This window comes from Pan paniscus, chromosome 5 (assembly GCF_029289425.2).
Source record: "Pan paniscus chromosome 5, NHGRI_mPanPan1-v2.0_pri, whole genome shotgun sequence".
Taxonomy (NCBI): Eukaryota; Metazoa; Chordata; class Mammalia; order Primates; family Hominidae; genus Pan; species Pan paniscus.
The window spans coordinates 91156914-91178049 of NC_073254.2; the positions used below are offsets into that span (position 1 = coordinate 91156914).

A 21136-nucleotide genomic window follows, 5' to 3' on the forward strand; every position below is an offset into this window, starting at 1 on the left:
TTATTACCTCAATATTCAATAACCTTTTCTGTAAATCGCCACACTACAGCATTCTTCCTCATGAAAATAATGAGTGATATGATCCACTCCATCAGGCTGTTAGGAACTGGGCTTGGTAGGCAAAGTCACCTTTGAAATTCTCATAATTGTCACTGCATTCTGACAGTCCCTACATTTTAAGAAATGGGACTAAAATAAAATAAAGAGAAACTACCCTGAAAGGACTAGGTGACAGCCTGGAGCATTTCACATTGCTGTGGTATGGAATGATAGTTGAAAGTCTCTGATTAATGCGGCTGCCTGATAAAAGCTGGAGGAGACTGTGCCTGTTTCCTGGCAGCTCAGCATTGCTGTAGGGCAGAGTATAAAACATCAGGATGAGAATGGGCGTTTCCTTTCCCCATCCCATGACCCATTTCCATCCTGGGCTCTCAGGTATTTTTGCCTTAATATTTCAGATTCTTTGGGAATAGTACTTAAGTACCAAATATTTGCTCTGGAAGAGTCATGCTAAAAAATAGCTAAGAAACATCTTACCTCTGCCTAAAATATCCATTCCCTCACTTTGCCTGCCTAATTCTCACTTAACCTTCTGGATCTTGGCTTAGATCTATTCACCTGCACTGAAAAGCATTTCTACTTCTAAGTCCTGTGGCTTGAGTCAGGTGTCCCCTTTTCTGTGCTCCTAAGGCACCCTGTCACTCTGCATAGCGCTGATACAAGCTACTGAAAAGTTCCCTGTTTACTTGATCCCCCTACCCCTACACAAGCACACCCAGCACTTCCTATAGAACATGCTGTAATGATGAAAATGTTCTAATCTGTGCTGTCTAGTGTGGCAGCCGCTAGTCACATGTGGCTATTAAGCATCCAAAATATGGCTAGTATGACCAAAAACTAAATTTTAAGTTTTATTTAATTTTAATTATATTCAATTAAATTGGTTTAGTCTAGTTTATCATAATTTATATCTTAAGTGTAAATTATAAATATTTAATTTAAATTATTTATTAAAATTCCTTAAATTTAAATTAAAGTAACTATATGGTGGTTTGGGGCTACCATATTGGACAGCACAGAAATAGACTATAAGCTTCTTGAGAGCTGGGATTACATCTTACTTACCTTCATAGTTCCAGCACCATAGGACAGGATCTACCACTTTCTACACACTCAAGAAATACTTGTTGACAACTGAAAGAATGCTAGTGTCCTATCCTTATTTCACATTCATTACATTGTGTTTGATGCTTGAGACTCAGAAGCCTAATATCTAGAGTTTTAATTTTAGCTCCATCACTTAGCATTTATGTCAAGAATGGCTTAGCCTCTCTGTGCTTCAGTTTCCTTGGCTTTAAAATGGATTATTAATAGTACCTACCTCATAGGGTTGTAAAGAACATTAAATGAAATAATACATTAATCATGAATCCATTAATGTAATAAATATGTTTATTAGCGTAGAGTGGAATGGTTGGCAGATAGTAAGTTCTACTATACGCTAGTGATATAGTTTGGAAATTTGTTCCCTTCCCAATGTCACGTTGAAACGTGGTCCCCAATGTTGGGGTGGGAGCCTAATGGGAGTTGTTTTGGTCATGCGGGCGGATCCCTCATGAATGGGTTGGTGCCTTCCCCATGGTAATGAATGAGAGTTCTCACTCTATTTGTTCATGTGAAAGCTGGTTGTTTAAAGAGCCTGGCACCTCCTCCTCTCTCACCATGGGACACATTTGTTCCCCTTTTGCCTTCTTCCATGAGTAAACGCTTCCTGAAGCCTCATCCGAAGCCCAGCAGATGCTGGTGCCATGCTTGCACAGCCTGCATAACCATGAGCCAAATAAACTTCTTTTCTTCATAAATTATCCAATCTCAGGTATTCCTTTATAGCAACACAAAATAGACTAACAGCTAGTTATTATTATATTGATTTTTTGTTGTTGTCTGTTATTGAGAGGATGAGTGAGAGAGAGAAAGAGAAGGAAGAAAATGGGAGAAAAAGCATCACTCAGAAATTGTTGAATTTTGTGCAAGAACACTTAAACTAAATACTTTAGGGATCTTTATGCATACATTATTTTATTTGAGGTTTGAACCATCAAAAAGATTGCTACTCTGATGTGTCCCATATGGAATGGACTACAGTGCATGGTTGAGACAGCACAATAAACAATGGCGATGAAATAGAATAATTTCAGAATACAGATGGAGTGACTATTTTTAAGACAAAAACTTTCCCATCATTTATAACATAAGGTAAATTTAATGTAATGGTAGCAAAATGTATCTTATAAAGAATGTCAGTGAGAATGCTGACAGGAATGACTATCCGAGAGCAGCCTTCCAGGGCTGTCACTCTGAACCGGCATGGTTGGCAATCAGGGTGTCTGTCCTCCCCACTGACAAAATAAATCACATTTTTTCCTTTCCTGATTTGACATCTTTTTCATTACATAACTGATGAGTGAAATTTTAAAATGTCTTAACTATGAAAGTGATTTCTTCTTTTACATTCTAATTATTATGTTGATTTATTGTTATGTTTATCTCCATTCAGGAAAGGGGAATCGGCTATTGGTTTCTGATAACTCAGGCTATGCCCTCCCCATTTGGTGGGGAACTGTAGGGCATTATTATCTATATTTTAGGATAAGAGAACTAACGCTAAGAGAAATGCTATTTGCCCAAAGCCACATGGTTAGTAAATAATAGAATTGGAAGTAGCTCCTGGGTTTTGTGACTTCTAGTTCAATGTACTTTCCAGTGAATTTTGAATCTAGAAGATACTGGAAGAAATGAAAGAAAGGATAGAAGGAAGAATATCTACGAGCAGGCTTTACTTATTTCAGTGGAATTTAGCCTTTTGTTAATCACAATGAGAACAATGAGAATCTGATGTAAACCACTGATCCTCTCTCCCTGAAAAAATAGACACATTTTTTTTTCTGACAATTTCATGTAGTACTAGTCCTGGATTAACTGACGGATCCTTATTTAAAACTGGTTAGAGTAGAAATATCTTAGTTTCATTTTAAGGAATTATAAATAATATCTCAAAATTACTGCATGCATAGTAATTGATGTTCTGAAATGTCTCTTGGAATAGGGCACATTCTTACAGAATGAGGATAAATTCTGAACAGGTTTTATAATCCTCTATTATCAAAAACAGAAATTATAGGTTGTATAGCTTTTCTTACATTCATATCTGATATGGGCAAAATTATAAGCTATGAAGTCAGGATGTATTTTTTTTTTTAGAAATAAGAAAACATTATAATATGTTCATCTCTACCAATAACCTTTAAGGTCAGATAATGTTACCAGTTATTATCAAAGTGTATATATATCAAAGGCATTTGCTTCATAGGAAGTAAAACAGTCTAAGTCCAAGAAGTAAAAATGGAAGATGTAATAGCTACTTGGTGCTTTCAAGTTTATACAATTGTCTAGAAAAAAGCAAGGCAAGGCAAGATTTGAGATGTTTTTAATAACACTTGTATTTTAAGAATTGAACTATGTTGCTAAAAGGAATAAAGAAATTGTGTTAGGTAACCAGAGATCTCTTTTAACATGGATATTAATGTTAAACATGCAATCTATTAATCACAAGTTGCTGGGGGATACAATATAAACCCTTAAAGTGACTTTATGAAAGTTTTATTTCTGGTTTAAGAACTCATTTTTACTTCTCATTGGGAAAACCGGAAACCACTTCTCAGAACAGTAACTTTAAGTTGTGTAAGTATAGAATGAAATACATATAGGAAAGTCAGAGTAAAGAAATGTGTCCTCAATATCTTTTCAGAAGATACGGTAACCCATGTATTTATTTCATATTCTCCAAAATATATAGGAAAGGGCTCCAGGACAATTTGGGCAAAATTCATCTTACCTGTCATTGGTGGTGCTTTCTATTCATTTTAAATATACTGTTAGGGCCTTAGGAAGAATTTCACTTTCATTAATAAAGTCAGGCTATCTTTCCTAGAGGGACAAGCTATTTTTATGCTGAGGGGGAAAGGAAAGAATCATAAATGCTCTCACACTGATGCATTCCTGTTGTAATGTACTGCAGCACCAATGTCATCCTTAGAAACAAAATCTATAACTAGAGCTGTCATTTAGCTCTAAAGAAGGCCATACTCTGGCAACCCCTGATCAAGATTCAGTTCTCTTTTTATAGCCTGATTTGATCTGAAGCAAACACCTCCAGAGTATACTCACAAAACAGATGGATTCACATGTGAAAATTGTCTGGTAGGGCTTTTATTGTGTGGTTTTATGCCTGCAAAAGAATAGGGGGAAACTATCTCTTGTTTCCTTAGTTTTTCTTAGAGCCTAATATAGTCAATGCAATTACCAGTTCAGTTAAACAGCTGTTTGTTGAGCACTTTTTAATATGACAGACCCTGTGCTTGGTACTGAGAATAAGATCGATAAGACCCAACATCTGCCCTGAGGAACCTCACAGATAAAGGGCAAGAGCTAATTCACAAAGAGATGGTTTTAATACAGTATTAGTCAATGCTTTGAGAGATGTTGCTACAGAGGATGGGGAATGCGGGAAGGCACCTAGCCCAGCCTGGAGAGATAGGAATGCTTAGTCATTCCAAGAAAGGAATGCAGTGGGGTGGGTGAGGGTGTTACAAGCATAATGGTTAGCATGAGCAAAGGCACAGGACTAGGAACAATATCACATGTTTGGGAGTTGCTGGAGTTAGAAGGAGATGTGGCCAGAGAGACAAGCAGGGTCCACATTGCCCATCCCAAGGAGGACCTTGTATCCTCCCCAGATATAGTAATATCCATGTCTTTATCTGTTTTATTCCATGTTTTTAGCTGTTTATAAGAAAGACACCTGTGGGCGAGTCTGAGACAGAGTTAGAGATTAGTTAACTCTACAAGTTATCAACATGGAGACACAAACTGTAAAATGAATGTGACCACTCAAGAAGGTCACATTCAAAGAGAGGGTCTGAAGCAAACCCTGGAGAACCATAACATTTAAGAGTTAGTGAAAAAGGATGAGAAGGAAAGATAAAAATCAAGGGGGACAACAGGACAGCACCATCCAGTGAGATTAAAAACAGAAATTGTATCTAATAATCAGGAGATAATAGTGGGTTAGTTTAAGTTAAGTGGGTTAGTGGGAACAAAGGGCAAAATGCAATACATTGAGAAGTGAATGGCATCAAGTGTAATCGACACTTAGAAGAGACTTGGATGAGCATGAATGGATAGTCTGTTTTACGCAGGTTGCTTGTTTTCTCTGAAGGAAAATCCTGACTACATTCAAAGGCTGACTACATTTAAAGGTTTAAGTGGAAATAAAGGAGGGTGAGGGAATATTGCTGGAGCCAATTTTATGTGAAATCAGAAGAAAGTGGAATAAAGATTCTATTTTGATGAGTAGTCTTTCAACCAGAGAAGGAGCACATCTTCCTTTGTGAATGGATAGAGGGAAGCAGGGGATGTTAAGGCAACTTTAAAAACCATTTCAGTAGTGCTCGCTTTGGCAGCACATATACTAAAATTGGAACAATACAGAAAAGATTAGTATGGCCCCTGCACAAGAATGACAGCCAAACTCATGAAGCATTCCATTTTTTTTTCCTAATTAAAAGGCACAGAGAGACAAGTTAGATAAAGAAGCAAAACCCAATGGATGCTGTCTTCAAGAGACCCATCTCGCATCCAGTGACATCCACAGGCTCAAAGTAAAGGGATGCAGAGAAATCTACCAAAGAAATGAAAAACAGAAAAAAGCAAGGGTTGCTATTCTAATTTCAGACAAAACATACTTTAACCAACAAAGGATAAAAAAAGACAAAGAAGGGCATTACAAAATGGCAAAGAGTTCGATTCAACAAGAAAAACTAACTATCCTAAAAATATATGAACCCAACACAGGAGCACCCAGATTCATAAAGGAAGTTCTTAAAGACCCATGAGGAGACATAGATAACCACACAATAATAGTGGGAGACTTCGACATCTCACTGACAGTATTAGACACATCATCAGTAAAGAAAACTAACAAGGATATTCAGGACCTGAACTCGACACTCGATCAAATGGACCTAATAGACCTCTACAGAGCTCTCTACCACAAACCAACAGAATATACATTCTTTCTGTCTGCACATGGCATATACTCTAAAATTGACCACAATTGGCCATAAAATAATTCTCAGCAAATTCAAAAAACCAAATTCATACCAAACAATTCTTGGATCATGGTACAATAAAAATAGAAATAAATACTAAGAAAATCACTCAAAACCATACAATTACATGGAAATTAAACAACCTGCTCCTGAATGACTTTTGGGTAAACAAAGAAATTAAGGCAGAAATTGAGAAATTATTTGAAGCTGATGAGCACAAAGGTACAACATACCAGAATCTCTGGGACACAGCTAAAGCAGTGTTAAGAGGGAAATTTATAGTGCTAAATGCCCACATCAAAAAGTTAGAAAGATCTTACATTAACAACCTAATATCACACCTAGAGGAACCAACCCCAAAGTTAGCAGAAGAAAAGAAATAACCAAAGTCAGAGCTGAACTGAAGGAAATTGAGATGTGAAAAACCATACAAAAGATGATTAACAAATCCAGGAATTTGTTCTTTGGAAGAATAAATAAGAGTTCTAGTTAGACTAGTAAAGAAAAAAAGGGAGAAGATTCAAATAAACACAATCAGAAATGACAATGAGGATGTTACCACTGACCCCACAGAAATACAAAAAAAAAAAAAACCCTCAGAAACTACAATGAACACCTCCATGCACACAAATTAGAAAACCTAGAAGAAATGGACAATTTCCTGAAACATACAACCTCCCAAGATTGAATCAGAAAGAAATGGGATCCTTGAACAGACCAATAATGAGTTCTGAAATTGAGTCAGTAATAAAAAGCCCACCAACCAGAAAAAGCCCAGGACCATAAAGATTCACAGCCCAATTCTACCAGATGTATAAAGGAGAGCTGGTACCATTACTAATGAAACTATTCCAAAAAATTGAGGAGGAGGGACTCCTCCCTAACTCCTTCTATGAGAGCAGCATCATCCTGATATCAAAACCTGGCAGAGACACAACAAAGAAAACTTCAGGCCAATAATCTTGATGAACATAGATGCAAATATCCTCTACAAAGTAGTAGCAAATTGAATCCGGCAGCACATGAAACAGCTAATCCACCACAATCAAGTAGGCTTTATCCCTGGGATGCAAGTTTGGTCCAACATATACAAATCAATAAATGTGATTCATCATATAAACAGAACAAAAAACAAAAACCACATGATCATCTCAGTTGATGTTGAAAGACTTCATAAAATTAAACACCCCTTCATGTTAAAAGCCCTCAACAAATTAGACATTGAAGGAACATACTTCAAAAATAAGAACCACCTATGACAACCCCACAGCCAATATTATACTGAATGAGCAAAAGCTGGAAACATACACCTTGAAAACTGGAACAAGATAAAGATGCCTTTTCTGTCCACTCCTATTCAACATAGTACTGGAAGTCCTAGCCAGAACAATCAGGCAAGAGAAGGAAACAAAAGGCAACCAAATAGGAAAACAGAAGGTCAGACTATCCCTGTTTGCAGATGATATGATTCTATACCTAGAAAACCCCATAGTCTCAGCTCAAAAGCTCCTTAATTTGATAAACAACTTCAGCAAAATTTCGGTATACAAAATTAATGTACAAAAATCAGTAGCATCCCTATACACCAACAACATCCAAACTGAGAGCCAGATCAAGAACATAATCTCATTTACAATAGCCACAAAAAGAATAAAATACTTAGGAATACAGCTAACCAGGGAGGTGAAAGATTTCTACAATGAGAATTGCAAAGCACTGCTCAAAGAAATCAGAGATGACACAAACAAATGGAAAACAATCCATGCTCTTGGAGAGAAAGAATCTATATGTTAAAATTCCCACACAGCCCAAAGCAATTACAGATTCAATGCTAATCCTACCAAACTACCAATGACATTCTCCACAGAACTATAAAAAAACTATTTTAAAATTCATATTGAATGAAAAAAGAGTCTGAATAACCAGTGTAATCTTAAGCAAAAAGAAGAAATCTTGAGGCATCACATTACCTGACTTCAAATGACAATACAAGACTACAGTAACCAAAACAGCATGGTAGTGATATAAAAACAGATACACAGACCAATGGAACAGAACAGAGAGCCCAGGATTAATGCCACACAACTACAACAATCTGATCTGAACAAAGTAAACAAAAACAAGCAATAGGGGAAGGATTCCCTTTTCAATAAATGGTGCTGGGATAATTGGCTAGCCATATGCAGAAGATTGAAGCTGGACCTCTTCCTTACACTATATACAAGTCAACCCAAGATGGATTAGAAACTTAAATGTAAAGCCCAAAACTATTAAAACCCTGGAAGATAATCTAGGACATACCATTCTGAACTTAAGACCTAGAAAATATTTCAAGACAAAGGCACCAAAAACAATTGCAACAAAACAAAAAAATTGACAAATGGTACCTAAGTAAACTAAAGAGCTTCCGCACAGCAAAAAGAAACCATCAGCAAAGTAAACAGGCAACACACAGATTGTGAGAAAATATTTGCAAACTATGTATCTGACAAATGTCTAATACTCAGCATCTGTAAGGAACTTAAAGAAATTCACAGGCAAAAAACAAACAACCCCATTAAAAAGTGGGCAAAGGATATGAACAGACCTTTAAAAGCAGACATATATGCAGTCAACAAGCATATGAAAAAATGCTCAGCATCACTGATCATTAGCGAAATGCAAATCAAAATGAGATACAAGCTCACATCAGTCATAATGGCTATTAATGAAAAGTCATAAAATAACAGATGCTGGCAAGGTTGTGGAGAAAAGGGAATGCACATATACTGCTGGTGGGAGTGTAAATTAGTTCAGCCACTGTAGGAAGCAGTTTGGTGATTTCTCAAAGAACTCAAACTAGAATTACCATTGGACCCAGCAGTCCCATTACTGGCTGTATGCCCAAAGGAATATAGATCATTCTGCCATAAAGACACACGCAAGTGAATGTTCCCTGCAGCACTATTCATAATAGCAAAGACATTGAGTCAAGCTAAATGCCCATCAACAGTAGAGTGGATAAAGAAAATATGGTACATATATACCATGGATTACTACACAACCATAAAAAAGAATGAGATCATGAGAATGAGAATGAGATCAGGTCCTTTGCAGCAACATGGATGAACAAACACAGGAACAGAAAACCAAATAGCATGTTCTTACTTATAAGTAGGAGCTAAACACTGAGTATATGTGGACACAAAGAAGGGAACAACAGACACAAAGGCCTACTTGAGGGTAGGGGTTGGGAGGAGGATGAGGAGTGAAAAACTACCCATGGAGGAGTACTATGCTTATTACCTGGGTGATGAAATAATCTGTATACCAAACCCCCATGACATGCAGTGTACATATATAATAAACTATACGTGTACCCATGAAGCTAAAATAAAAGTTTAAAAAGTGTATATTTGTAAAACAATAGGAATACAACAATAAAAATAATACAAATTAAAAAATAAATAACGAAAATCTTTGCTGACGGCAACAATAAACATTTAAGTAATCTTTTCTTGAGCAGATAATAATGTTCCCATGGTTCAAATTTGGAAGGTATATATGGTTATACAGTGACAGCATTTTTTCTCATCTTTGCTTCTCATTCATCTGTTACCTTGTAAGGAAATAGTTTATTGAGCACTTACAATATGCAGGTATTGTTTTCCATGCTGGAAACATGTTCTCCATGCTGGAGATAACAGCAGTGAAAAAAAATAGAGGACATTTCTCCTGATGTGGGTCTTTTATTGTTGTGTGTGTGATGATAGAGAAACAGAGAAAGGAAGAGATTGATAAAATGAATTAAAGAAACATGAATAATATATACATATTAAAGCTATTAGAAGAAAAAGAAAGTAGGCAATAATTGTGGGCAGGTAGGCAGCTACTGTATTTATGTAGGTCAATCAAGGAGGGCTGTCTGAAAAGTGGGTTCTGCAGAGGCCTGAATGGAGCATGGGAGTGGGCTGTGAGGTTAACTGATGGGAAAGTGTCTCAGACAGAGGAGGCTATAAATGAAAAGCCCCTGAAGCAGGAACATGCTGGAGTGTTTGAGGAACAACAAGAGTCTGTGTGGAGCTAAGGAAGGAAGTGGGAGAAACAGACAAGCGGCAGTCATAGAAGAAACCAGAAGCAATGTCTGGTGTAGCTTTGTGGGCTTCAGATTGTTCCTTACTTTGAGTGTTCTGTTTGAAAATAGATTATGGTGTTGATGCAAAGCACTGGGGGGTCTCGTTAAAATGCATATTCTGATTCGGTAGGTTGCAGGTGGGACTCGAGATTCTCTATTTCCAAGCTCCCAGGTGACGTGGTTGTTGCTGGTCTGTAGACCACACTTCCAGAGCGCTGGTCTAGAAGCAATAATGAGGACATCCACTCTGCTCCAGACCCTGTAGGGGTGTGAGAAAACAAATAGCAACTTTGTGACACTTGAATACAAAGCAAGGTGGCAGGTTTCAGTCAAAGTAAGAGGTTGGAGGAGCATTTTGAGGAGAGGTTGAAGATACAGGCGATTTTGCTGATACATGGCTCAGTTCCCAAGATTGCAGTGAAAGTTTTTAGGATGGGTCAGTGTGTGGGATTAGGTCAGATGAGCGGATGTACAGAATTTTATGAAAAAGGTAAGAAAATAATGCATGTGACCCAACACCTTGAGCTGTTCATACTGACAGAGATAAGTAAGGGTGTGAGGAAGGGTGGTGTACTCCTGACATTCTCTTAGGGGAAAACATACTGTCGGTTTCAATTTTAGCCCCCTTCATCAGATTACTGTCTTTGTCAGACTGTTGTAGTGAGCTGGGAGTGTCATGTGTCAGGGATTGGGAGTCTTTCCAGGATCAGGAGGTGGTCTGGGGGTCTCCTTTGCAGTTCCTCTAATAGCAAGGTCCAGGCCTGGGGAGATGCAATGCTATCTGGAATGGAGAGAGCTCTGCATTCCTCCATGGCCACATGGTTCCCTGTCTCAAAGCAATGTACTAGTCTCCTATGTATTCTTTCAGAGCTATTTTAATGCAGACAAAAGACTCAATGCAGATTAGGCCATTTCAGCACCAGAATTAACAAGCTGAATTTAATGGACATAAGCTGCAGAATACACATTTCACTTTTTTCAAGGGCCCATGGAACATTTATACAAATTGATTCATACTGGACCATGAGGCAAGTCTCAACAAATTCCAAAGGTTTGGCACCATAGGAATTACATTCTCTGACCAAATTACAATCATTCTAGAATTCAATAGCAAAGAGATAACTAGAAAAAAAAGTCAGTATGTTTGAAAATTAAGAAACTGTTCTAGGCTGGGCACAGTGGCTCACACCTATAATCCCAGCATTTTGGGAGGCCAAAGAAGGAGGATCACTTGAGCCCAGGAGTTTGAGATCAGCTAGGGCAACAAAGCAAGATCCCATTTCTGAAAAAATAAAATAATTAGCCAGGCATGGTGGTATGCACCTGTGGTCCCACCCAGCTACTTAGGAGATTGAGGCTGGAGGATTGCTTTAACCCAGCAGTTCAAGGCTACAGTGAGCCATGATTGTGCCACTGCACCCCAACCTAGGTAACAGAGCAAGACTTTCTTTAAAAAAATAAAAGAAAGAAACTGTTCTAAGTAGTTTATGAGTCAAAAACATCATAAATCAGAAAATATTTAGAATTAAAAGAAAATACAATTATTTTATTATAACTTGTTGGAGGCAGGTAAGGCAGTACTCAGAGAAAAGGTTTTAACTTTAAACACTTGCATTAGATAAGAAGAAAAGACAGGAAAATTAAATTAATCATCTATATTCAAAAGTTAAGAAAAAAACCCCCAGAAAATGTAGAAAGATAAAAATAATAAAGAATATGAATTTAATGAAATAGAATACCAACATGCAATAGAGAGGCCCAGCAAAGCCAAAAGTTGATTATTTGAAAAGAATACATTTGATAAAACAAAACAAAACAAAACAAAAACCAGCAGCAAAACTGAATTGGACAGATTCCTGGAAAAATGCAATTTACAAAAATGGACTCAAGAAGAAACAGAAAATATTAATATTCTTACTCTCCTCAAATTTATTGATTCACTTGTTAAAAATCATCATACTCAAAATGTACAGGCACAAAGTGTTTTACCAAAATATTCCAGTAAATATTCTAAGAATGAATAATTCCAATCTTATACAAACTATTCCAGAGGATAGAAAAAGAGAGGACACTTGACAAATCATCATAAGACTTCAGCATAATCTTTATACCAAACCAAGGACAGTTTGAGAAAGGAAAATCTAATTTATGAATTTAGAAAAAAATCTTAAGCAAACATTAGCAAAATGTATAAATGTATAAATTGTATAATGTATAAATAGGTCGAGGAGGGCAGGAAGGGAATATGCCTCAGGAGGAAAGAAAAAAGAGATAAGGGCCGGGTGTGGTGGCTTATGCCTGTAATCCCAGCACTTTGGGAGGACGAAGAGGGCGGATCAGGAAGTCAAGAGATCAAGACCATCCTGGCCAACATGGTGAAACCCCTTCTCTACTAAAAATACAAAAATTAGCCGGGTGTGGTGGTGTGCACCTGTAGTCCCAGCTGCTCAGGAGGCTGAGGCAGGAGAATCGCTTGAACCCGGGAGGAGGAGATTGCAGTGAGCCAAAATTTTGCCATTGCACTCCACTCTGGGTGACAGAGCAAGACTCTGTCTCACAGGAAAAAAAAAAAAAAGAGAGAGAAGATAAGAGAAAGGAGAGCCACCCACCAGAAGCACAGAAGGAGGAGCTGGCTGTCAGGAAAGTTGGTGGATTGATAACCAGAATTAACTTCGCCTCCTTTACAAATTTTTTCTTTTGAGATAGGGTCTGGCTCTGTTGCCCAGGCTGTAGTGTAGTGTAGTGTTGCTCATAATTTGGGATTTGTGGGGATATCTGGTCCCTAGTTTTGTGGAGGTTGTCTGTGCCCCATAATTATTTTTGTAATCTTAGTTGTTCTGTGTGTTCTATGAGGAAATTTGGGAGAAGCCACTGCCAACTTCACCAGATCTCAGAGCAGAGCTTTCTAGTTTCCAGCTCAATATATCTTGTACATAGGAAAGGTTTAATAACTATTTGAGCAACAAATTTAAAAGTTAGAGGCATCATTTTCTTTAGGCACTTTGTAACGTTAGAGCAAGGAGCGTCAAAATTGTAAAGGACACCTGTTATCCCAGCACTTTGGGAGGCAGAGGTGGGCAGATCACTTGAGGTCAGGAGTTCGAGACCAGCCTGGTCAACATGGTGAAACCCCACCTCTACTAAAAATACAAAAATTAGCTGGGCAAAGCAATCAGCAATAGCTAAAAGATTTACTTGGTGTCAGCATCTATCCAAGAGGAAGCAATGGGATCTCTGACAAACTTGACTTCGAGGAAGCCAACAAGCATTTATCTGGAAAACTCAGTGATCCAAACTGAAAACAGTAACTGAAACTAGGAGGGGCTGTCATGGTCCAAAACTGTCCGTGGTAAGACTAAGGAGATTGAATATTCTGAGGTCCCTTCACTCTCAAAGTTACCCAGCAAAGGTCCCTCCAAGACAAAGCTATGATCCAAACTGAGAATAAATTGTTAAGAGAATCTAAGATGAGCAGGTCGGGGACACTAGACACCAAGGAAATATAAGGTCCAGATAAAAGTGGTAAGGGAGAATAGAACCAGAAAATCTTAGAATTTAAGTATTTATATCGTTGGACATTTTATAAAAACAACCAGAAGAGGGTGGTCGAGAGACATTAAATGTAAAGAACCCAAAATGATTCTAAGCCAAGCTTCCTTTCTAAAACTTCAGAAAATCTAATTTGGTGTAAAAATGAGCATCAGAAAAGAATGAGCTAAAATCACATTCAAATTTATTACAGGGCAGGGAGAAAAAAATGAGTAGAATTTCTATAGATAATAAAGATATGCCAGAAAGATGTTCTCACAAAAAAAAGAAAACTATAATTTATATTTTTTAAACAGCTAACAGAAAGAAGATCTGAAAGATAAACCAGAATAAAGAAAACTTAGAAATAAAGTGGTAGAAATCAATAAAGAATTAAACATAAAATTAAACATTCATTTCAGAAATTGTCTAACTAGAAGTATAACACAAGAGCAAATAGACTCAACTGGTAATGACTCACAATAAATAGAAAACGAAAAGAAGGAAATTTTTAAATATCAAAAAAAAAATGAAGGTGCCAGGGACTTAGGTGGGAGAGACGGGAATGGAGAGTCATTGTTTGATGGGTATAAATTTCAGTTTTGCAAGATGCGAAGAGTTCTGGAGATGGATGGTGGTGCTGACTGCACAACAATGTGAATGTGCTTAATGCCACTGACTGTGCACTTCAAAATGGTTACGATGGTAAATTTTATGTTATGTGTGTTTTGTCACAATTAAAAAGTGAAAGGAATGAAAAAGGAAATGAAGGAAGAGATGAAAAGTGTTAGTAAGAACATGATCAATTCAGAAGACAGGCAGAGAAGATCTGACGTATCTATATAAAAATTAGGAATCCATGAATGAAAAATCAAAACAAGTTAGAAGAAACACCTGATTATAATGCACCAAAACTTTGATCAGATGAAAAAATGTGAAGTTACGTATTGAAAGAGCACATTGTATACCTGGAAAAGTTGACCCAGAACAAATATCTGAGCCATAGACCAAGTGACTTATGAAGGAAAGAAAAAGGAATTGTTATCATGCTTTTCAATAACAATTTCTCCTACCAGAAGAAAACAGAGTAACACATTTAAAATGTTGAAGGGAAAGAAACAGTAAGCCCAAGATTTTATATTCAACCACACTGTCTTTTAAGTATAAAGGGAGCAAGCTGTCACCTGGAAGCCAGAACTGAAAAATACTGCTTCTGTGAATCCTTCCTTGGGTATACAGTAGCTTCAGACAACCAAAATTACTAGAGAAATATTGACATAAAGATGGATGGTGGGCATTGAGCATATATTTACGTGAAGAACAAAGGAAGGACATAAGAATAGAGTGTGGTAATGGCTCTATGCTCTGACAATATAGATACAGCATAATTAAAAGAAAACAAGGAGAGAATGAGAATATCATGTAAAAACATTTGAAACAGTTTTTCAGTAATTATACTGGTAGTAGTTTTGATAGTGTTATTTTGAGAATGTTTTGTGTGACATGGACAAAACATTCAATCATCCCCATTGTCCTTGCAACCCAGGATTCTTGCTGAAGACAAAAGAGATTTGAACATAAGGTAGAAGAGTTTAAGTAACATTGAAATCTGAATTTGAATTATAGTGTGAACCTACGAGGTATTTTATCTTTAAATAAATGAGTGATATTTACATATATAGTTGTATATATTAAATAATCATTGTCATATAATTATAATTGTTTATATATTTTACCATGCATATAATTATATAGAATTATCATAGATATAAAGGACTAAGTTCTGATAGAGAGGTACGTTCTATAGGAAATAATAATAGTTATAATGATAAATACATAATTATTATTAAAGGAATAGGAAATTGTACCATAATAAAAATATATATATTTGATCTCTATCCCCAGTTCCTGACACAGAGCTCCAAAAATCCTTGTAATTTCCCGAGTAATCAGGGAGCTAGGTTCATCTTTCTTCTAATATTTTGTCTTTGACCTGGTTCCTGACACAGAACTTGTAACCCTTTGGAATTTTCTGGGTGCTAGGAGAATCTTTTGTTCTAATATTTGTTCTTTGACCCGGTTCCTAACGCAGAGCTCCCAAGACCTTTCTAATTTCCTGAGTGGCAGCAGCACCTGACACAGAGCTCCTGAATCCTCTGGAATGTCCTAGATGATAGGAGTTCTAATAAGGTGACTCTTGGTGGCCTCCTGAATGAGAGCTGGTCACCAGAAAGACTAAGCCATGATTAAAAGTCTGGAACTTTTAGCCTCACCTTTCATCCTCCCAGAAGAGGAGAGAGGCTGAAGACTGAATTAATAATCAATCATGCCTATGTAATGAAGCCTTCATAAACTTTCCTGAAGCATGGAGTTTGGGGAGCTTCCAGGTTGCTGACATGGAGGGTGGCATGCCCCAAGAGGCCGTAGAAGCTTCCTGCCTTTTCCTGCATACCTTGACCTCTGCATCTCTTCCATCTAGCTGTTTATCTGTATTATTTGTAATATCCTTTATAATGCACCAATAAACACAAAGTGCTTCCCTGAGTTACATGAGCCTCTCTAGCAAATGCTCAAGCCTGAGGGGGTTGTAGTGGTTACTTCCAATTTATAGCCAGTCAGTCAGAAGTTTCAGAGGCCCACATGTTAATTAGCATCTGCAGAGGGGGCAGTCTTTGGACTGAACCCTTAACCTGGGAATTTGACTCTAACTCCAGGTAGACTGTGTCAGAATTGAATTGAATTATAGGATACTCAGTTGGTGTCCACCGGAGAATCAGTTGTTGTATGGGGAAAAGTCCCCACCAATCTTGGTGACCAGAAGTGTTGAGTGTGGGAGTAGGAAGAAGAGCTTTTTTATGTCAATTAGAAATAATTTTCAATATAGTAATATACACATAATCATTATACATATATAGAAATGTATAGATATAATGACAAGCTAGGATATTCATTCTATCTTAGTTTATTCTATTCTACAGAATATGTGTTATATTCGGCCAGGCACAGTGGCTCATGCCTGTAATCCCAGCACTTTAGGAGGCAGAGGTGGGTGGATCACCTGAAGTCAAGAGTTCAAGACCAGCCTGACCAACATGGAGAAACCCTGTCTCTACTAAAAATACAAAATTAGCCAAGCATGGTGGCGCATGCCGGTAATCCCAGCTACTCAGGAGGCTGCGGCAGGAGAATCACTTGAACCTGGGAGACGGAGGTTGCAGTGAGCCGAGATCTCGCCATTGCACTCCAGCTTGGGCAAGAAGAGTGAAACTCCATCTAAAAAAAAAAAAAAGTGTTATATTCTCTCTCTCTCCTAGCTTGGTCAAGAAGAGTGAAACTCCATCTAAAAAAAAAAAAAAGTGTTATATTCTCTCTCTCTCCTAGCTTGGTCCATTATGTCTATGATAATTACCTCCTAGGTCTGCCCATTGAAATTACCTAGAAATTATAACTGTCTCTCTATATAAGTATTTATATTATGATAACTATATATGTGTGTATGTGTATATGTATATGTGTGTGTGTGTGTATGTGTATATATATATATATATTTCTATATGTCTCCTAGCTTAATCTGTTATATGTATTTCTGTCCATTGTAAAGGCCCGGAAACTATATTGGGCCTACTATAGATGAGCACCCTAGCCCTTGGTTTTTGGTCTTGAATTACTATTTCACATTAAAAGAAACCAGGGAATCTTGGGGAAATGGCTACTTTCAGTGCTGGACAGAAAATGTACAATAAGCCTGGAGTATCATCATAGCAGATATCAAGGAAGCTATCAAAGACTAATAGGTTTTGTCAAAAGTTGGAACCAACTTAAAGATAAGGCAGTTTGAACATCGATAAGGCCAATAGCAAAATCCACAAGATTATAATGAATTATAAAACTCCATGTAACTGTTTTTTTTTTTTTTTAGCAAACTCTTTATTTTGAAATCTGGCATTTGTTTTGCTTTTTCTAGGTGAAATGTAACATTAGGCAACCAAATAGTAGAAAAGGGGAAGCTTTCCTCTGTAGAAATATCCCAATAAATAAATGGACAAGGAATCATAGAATTGGAATGTCACTGGTATGCAACCCTAGTGAGTTAAAGCCCTTGGATAATGAACATCAATGATTGCTGACATCACAAAAAGAGAATTAGATATCGTGTACTCCCTAAAGAATAAAACAGCCTTTAAACAAATTTTGTTAAAAATTTTGAACCTGTATCTGATTGTGCCTCTTGATTTACAAAAAACACAATTTACAAAAGAATACAGAGGACAGAGGAACATATTATACTACACCATGGGAATGCAATAAACTGTTGAAAATTCTATAGGATAAATTGTCCAGTTTCTTACACAAATAAAATATAGGGGAAAAAGGACAGAGATGAAAGCATAAATTGAGCGATTTAAAAGACATTACAAAATACAGACCTGAGCTATAAGATTTAGGGAAGCACACTGGGGTAATAAAGAAAAGTTAAGAAGTGATTATTGTAGAAGCCAATGGTTACTCTTGGGAGCAGAGTTGGGGGTTGTCATTGGGAAGGGCACAGAGGACTTCTGGGATGCTGACCACATTCTATGTCTTGACATGACGATGGTTAGAAGGATATTCACTTTATACATTTGAAATACCATTTCTGTAATTAACACAAAAATTTTAAAAGACAATTGTCCTTTAGGAATTTGTCATCTAGTATGAGGGAAAACACATTATGTGAGAATATTTAGAATATCTAATAACACGCTATTAGTGTTACATGGTTGGTCTCCAAAATAAGTGAAATAGGAGTTCAGAAGAAAGAAATGTCACTTCCAACTGATGTGGGGAACTTTGATATTCTTTTTTTAAAAGCAAAGGAAAGAACAGTGCATCTCAACTCCAAACCCACTCTTATTTGCCTTGCTTTGTAATAGTGGAGCTGAATGCTGCAGACACTTCTCCTTTGCTCTCTGATTTGATGCTAAACTCTGTCAGTAAAAGATAATAAAAAGAGATTGCAAGGTATTAATGGCAGGAAAAAAGGACTTTGCCTGTTTCACTGAGTATGCTTTTTTCCCCTTTACCTTGAATACTCTTGTATTTTATTTAGAAATAATACAAAAGAAGAGCTCAGAAAAACAAAAAACAAACAAACAAAAAACACCGCTCACCCCCGCCAAAATGTTGTCCTGCTGGTTAACCTCTTCCTCCTCAACACTCCCTCTGTGCCTCCACAGGCTCACCCCTAACACTTCCAGGGCCTAAGGCAAAAGTACAAATGGAGCTTACCCACATTTTCATTTTAAATCAATAATTATAATCTCCATTTGGTACAAAATTTGAAGTTGCAGAATTTTTTTTAATTTTAATTTTAAGTTCTGGGGTACATGTGCAGGATGTGCAGGTTTGTTACATAGGTAAACTTGTGCCATGGTGGTTTGCTGCACTCATCAACCCATCACCTAGGCATTAAGCCCAGCATGCATTGTTTCTGGGCAATAGCAAGTGGACTCGTGAGGAAGGGTGCAGGAGATCCCTGTAGTGCTCACCACAGCACAGGCTCCCACAGTTCAGTGCTGGGTGATTCCCAAGTGGCCTCTCCATCAAGTTCTTCATTCTCACAGCAGTCATATGTGTATCTCTGTGCAGTCATGCCTTCTCAGAAGTCTGAGTATTTCTAAGTCTTGCAGGGCCCTTTCCTCTAAATTTCCACATCCCTTCTTAATTCACTTTCCCTTGGCTTTAGGGATAGTAACTGCTTTCTGGAGTTGCTACCTTTGAATACCTTAGCATTTTCTTTTATACCTTTTAGTGTTTAACTATCTTTACCTAGTTAACAATTTTTTTTTTTTTTTTTTTTTTTTTGAGGCAAAGTCTTGTTCTGTCACCAGGCTGGAATGCAGTGGCAAGATCTCGGCTCACTGCAACCTCCGCCTCCCAGGTTCAACAGATTCCTCTGCCTCAGCCTCCCCAATAGCTGGGACTACAGGCACCTGCCACCACACCTGGCTAATTTTTTGTATTTTAGTAGAGACGGGGTTCACCATGTTGGCCAGGATGGTCTCGATCTCCTGACCTCATGATCCACCTGTCTCGGCCTCCCAAAGTGCTGGGATTACAGGCGTGAGCCACTGTGCCCAGCCAACAATTCTTTATATTAAATTTTACCAGCTCAAATTACTGGTGTTTTCTGTCTGCAGAATGGACCTTATGCTGATGCAACGTTTGTACCTGAGACTACAGAAGACAAACACACATTTACATAGATAGTGGTGAGCTGTTGAAGGTTTCTGAGGAAAAAAATGATGCTCTTTCAATTTTTATTTTTAAAATTAGAAATTGACAAATTATAGTTGAATATATTTAAAACATGATGTTCTTAAAATATTGTATCAGAAAGTTAAATGTGGCTGACTTGTTTAGAAGAGGGAAAGCCAGGAGGGTTCAGACATGCCAGCGAGAGGTAATAAGCGTGACTGAGGGTTGGCAGAGGAGATGGAAAGGAGAGGGTGATCTGAGGAATTCTAAGCAGGAATTAACGGGATTTAGGACTGCTCAGAGACAGAAGCAAAGGAGATGTTGATCATTTCAAGCCATATAATTTCAACATATCAGGAATGTTGATCCTTTTAAGCCAAGGATACTGAAAAGGAGAAGGAACTGGTACTGGGAGCAAGGTGGTGATTCAAGTCTTAGATATTTTGAGTTTTAAATGACAATGACGTATCTGGGTAAAAATTTTCTGGGAAGCAGTTAGTATAAAGGTCTAAAGTTCTAGGAGAGGCCATTGTCCTGGCTATAAGTTATTATTCGTTTACTCTTTCAGACACATTCAGTGAATATCTGCTATGTTCTGGGTGTTGGGATTTAGAGTTGACTCCAAACATACATGGTCTCTGCCTTAGGGAGCATGTATTTCAGTTGGGACACTGTAGGCAACACCTCTGGAAGATGCCTTATAAATCATTCTAGTATCCTCCTCCAACACCTGACATTGAGGTCCTGAGGGCCTAATTGGATGTCCAAAGCTTTTCAAATTTAGTAACAAAGTGAGAAATTGAATTCAGCTATTCTGATACACAGCTAATACCTAATACTTTCTTTTTACCAGACCAGGCTGCCTGTCTAGACACAGAAGGCACGTAATGCACTCCTTCCTACTCCCACTCATTGAAATATGATCTCAGCTCTTTATTGAAGTGACTGCTGCAAGTTGAGGTGCTTCTCTTTCTGTGAGAATTTTACTTTTAACAAACATCGAAACCTTACTCTAAAGGATGAAGTTATGGTGGTGGAAATTCAGACACCGGCCAATCAAGTTTAAGTCTGATAGTAGTGTTCCCTT

General features: G+C 37.5%; 1 non-coding gene across 1 annotated transcript; it reads left to right on the plus strand.

The window, feature by feature from the left end:
* Positions 1–5506: 5506 nt before the first annotated feature.
* Positions 5507–5613, plus strand: LOC112440159 (U6 spliceosomal RNA). Its single transcript, XR_003028347.1, has one exon. It is a non-coding gene; the product is annotated as a U6 spliceosomal RNA (small nuclear RNA).
* Positions 5614–21136: the final 15523 nt, after the last annotated feature.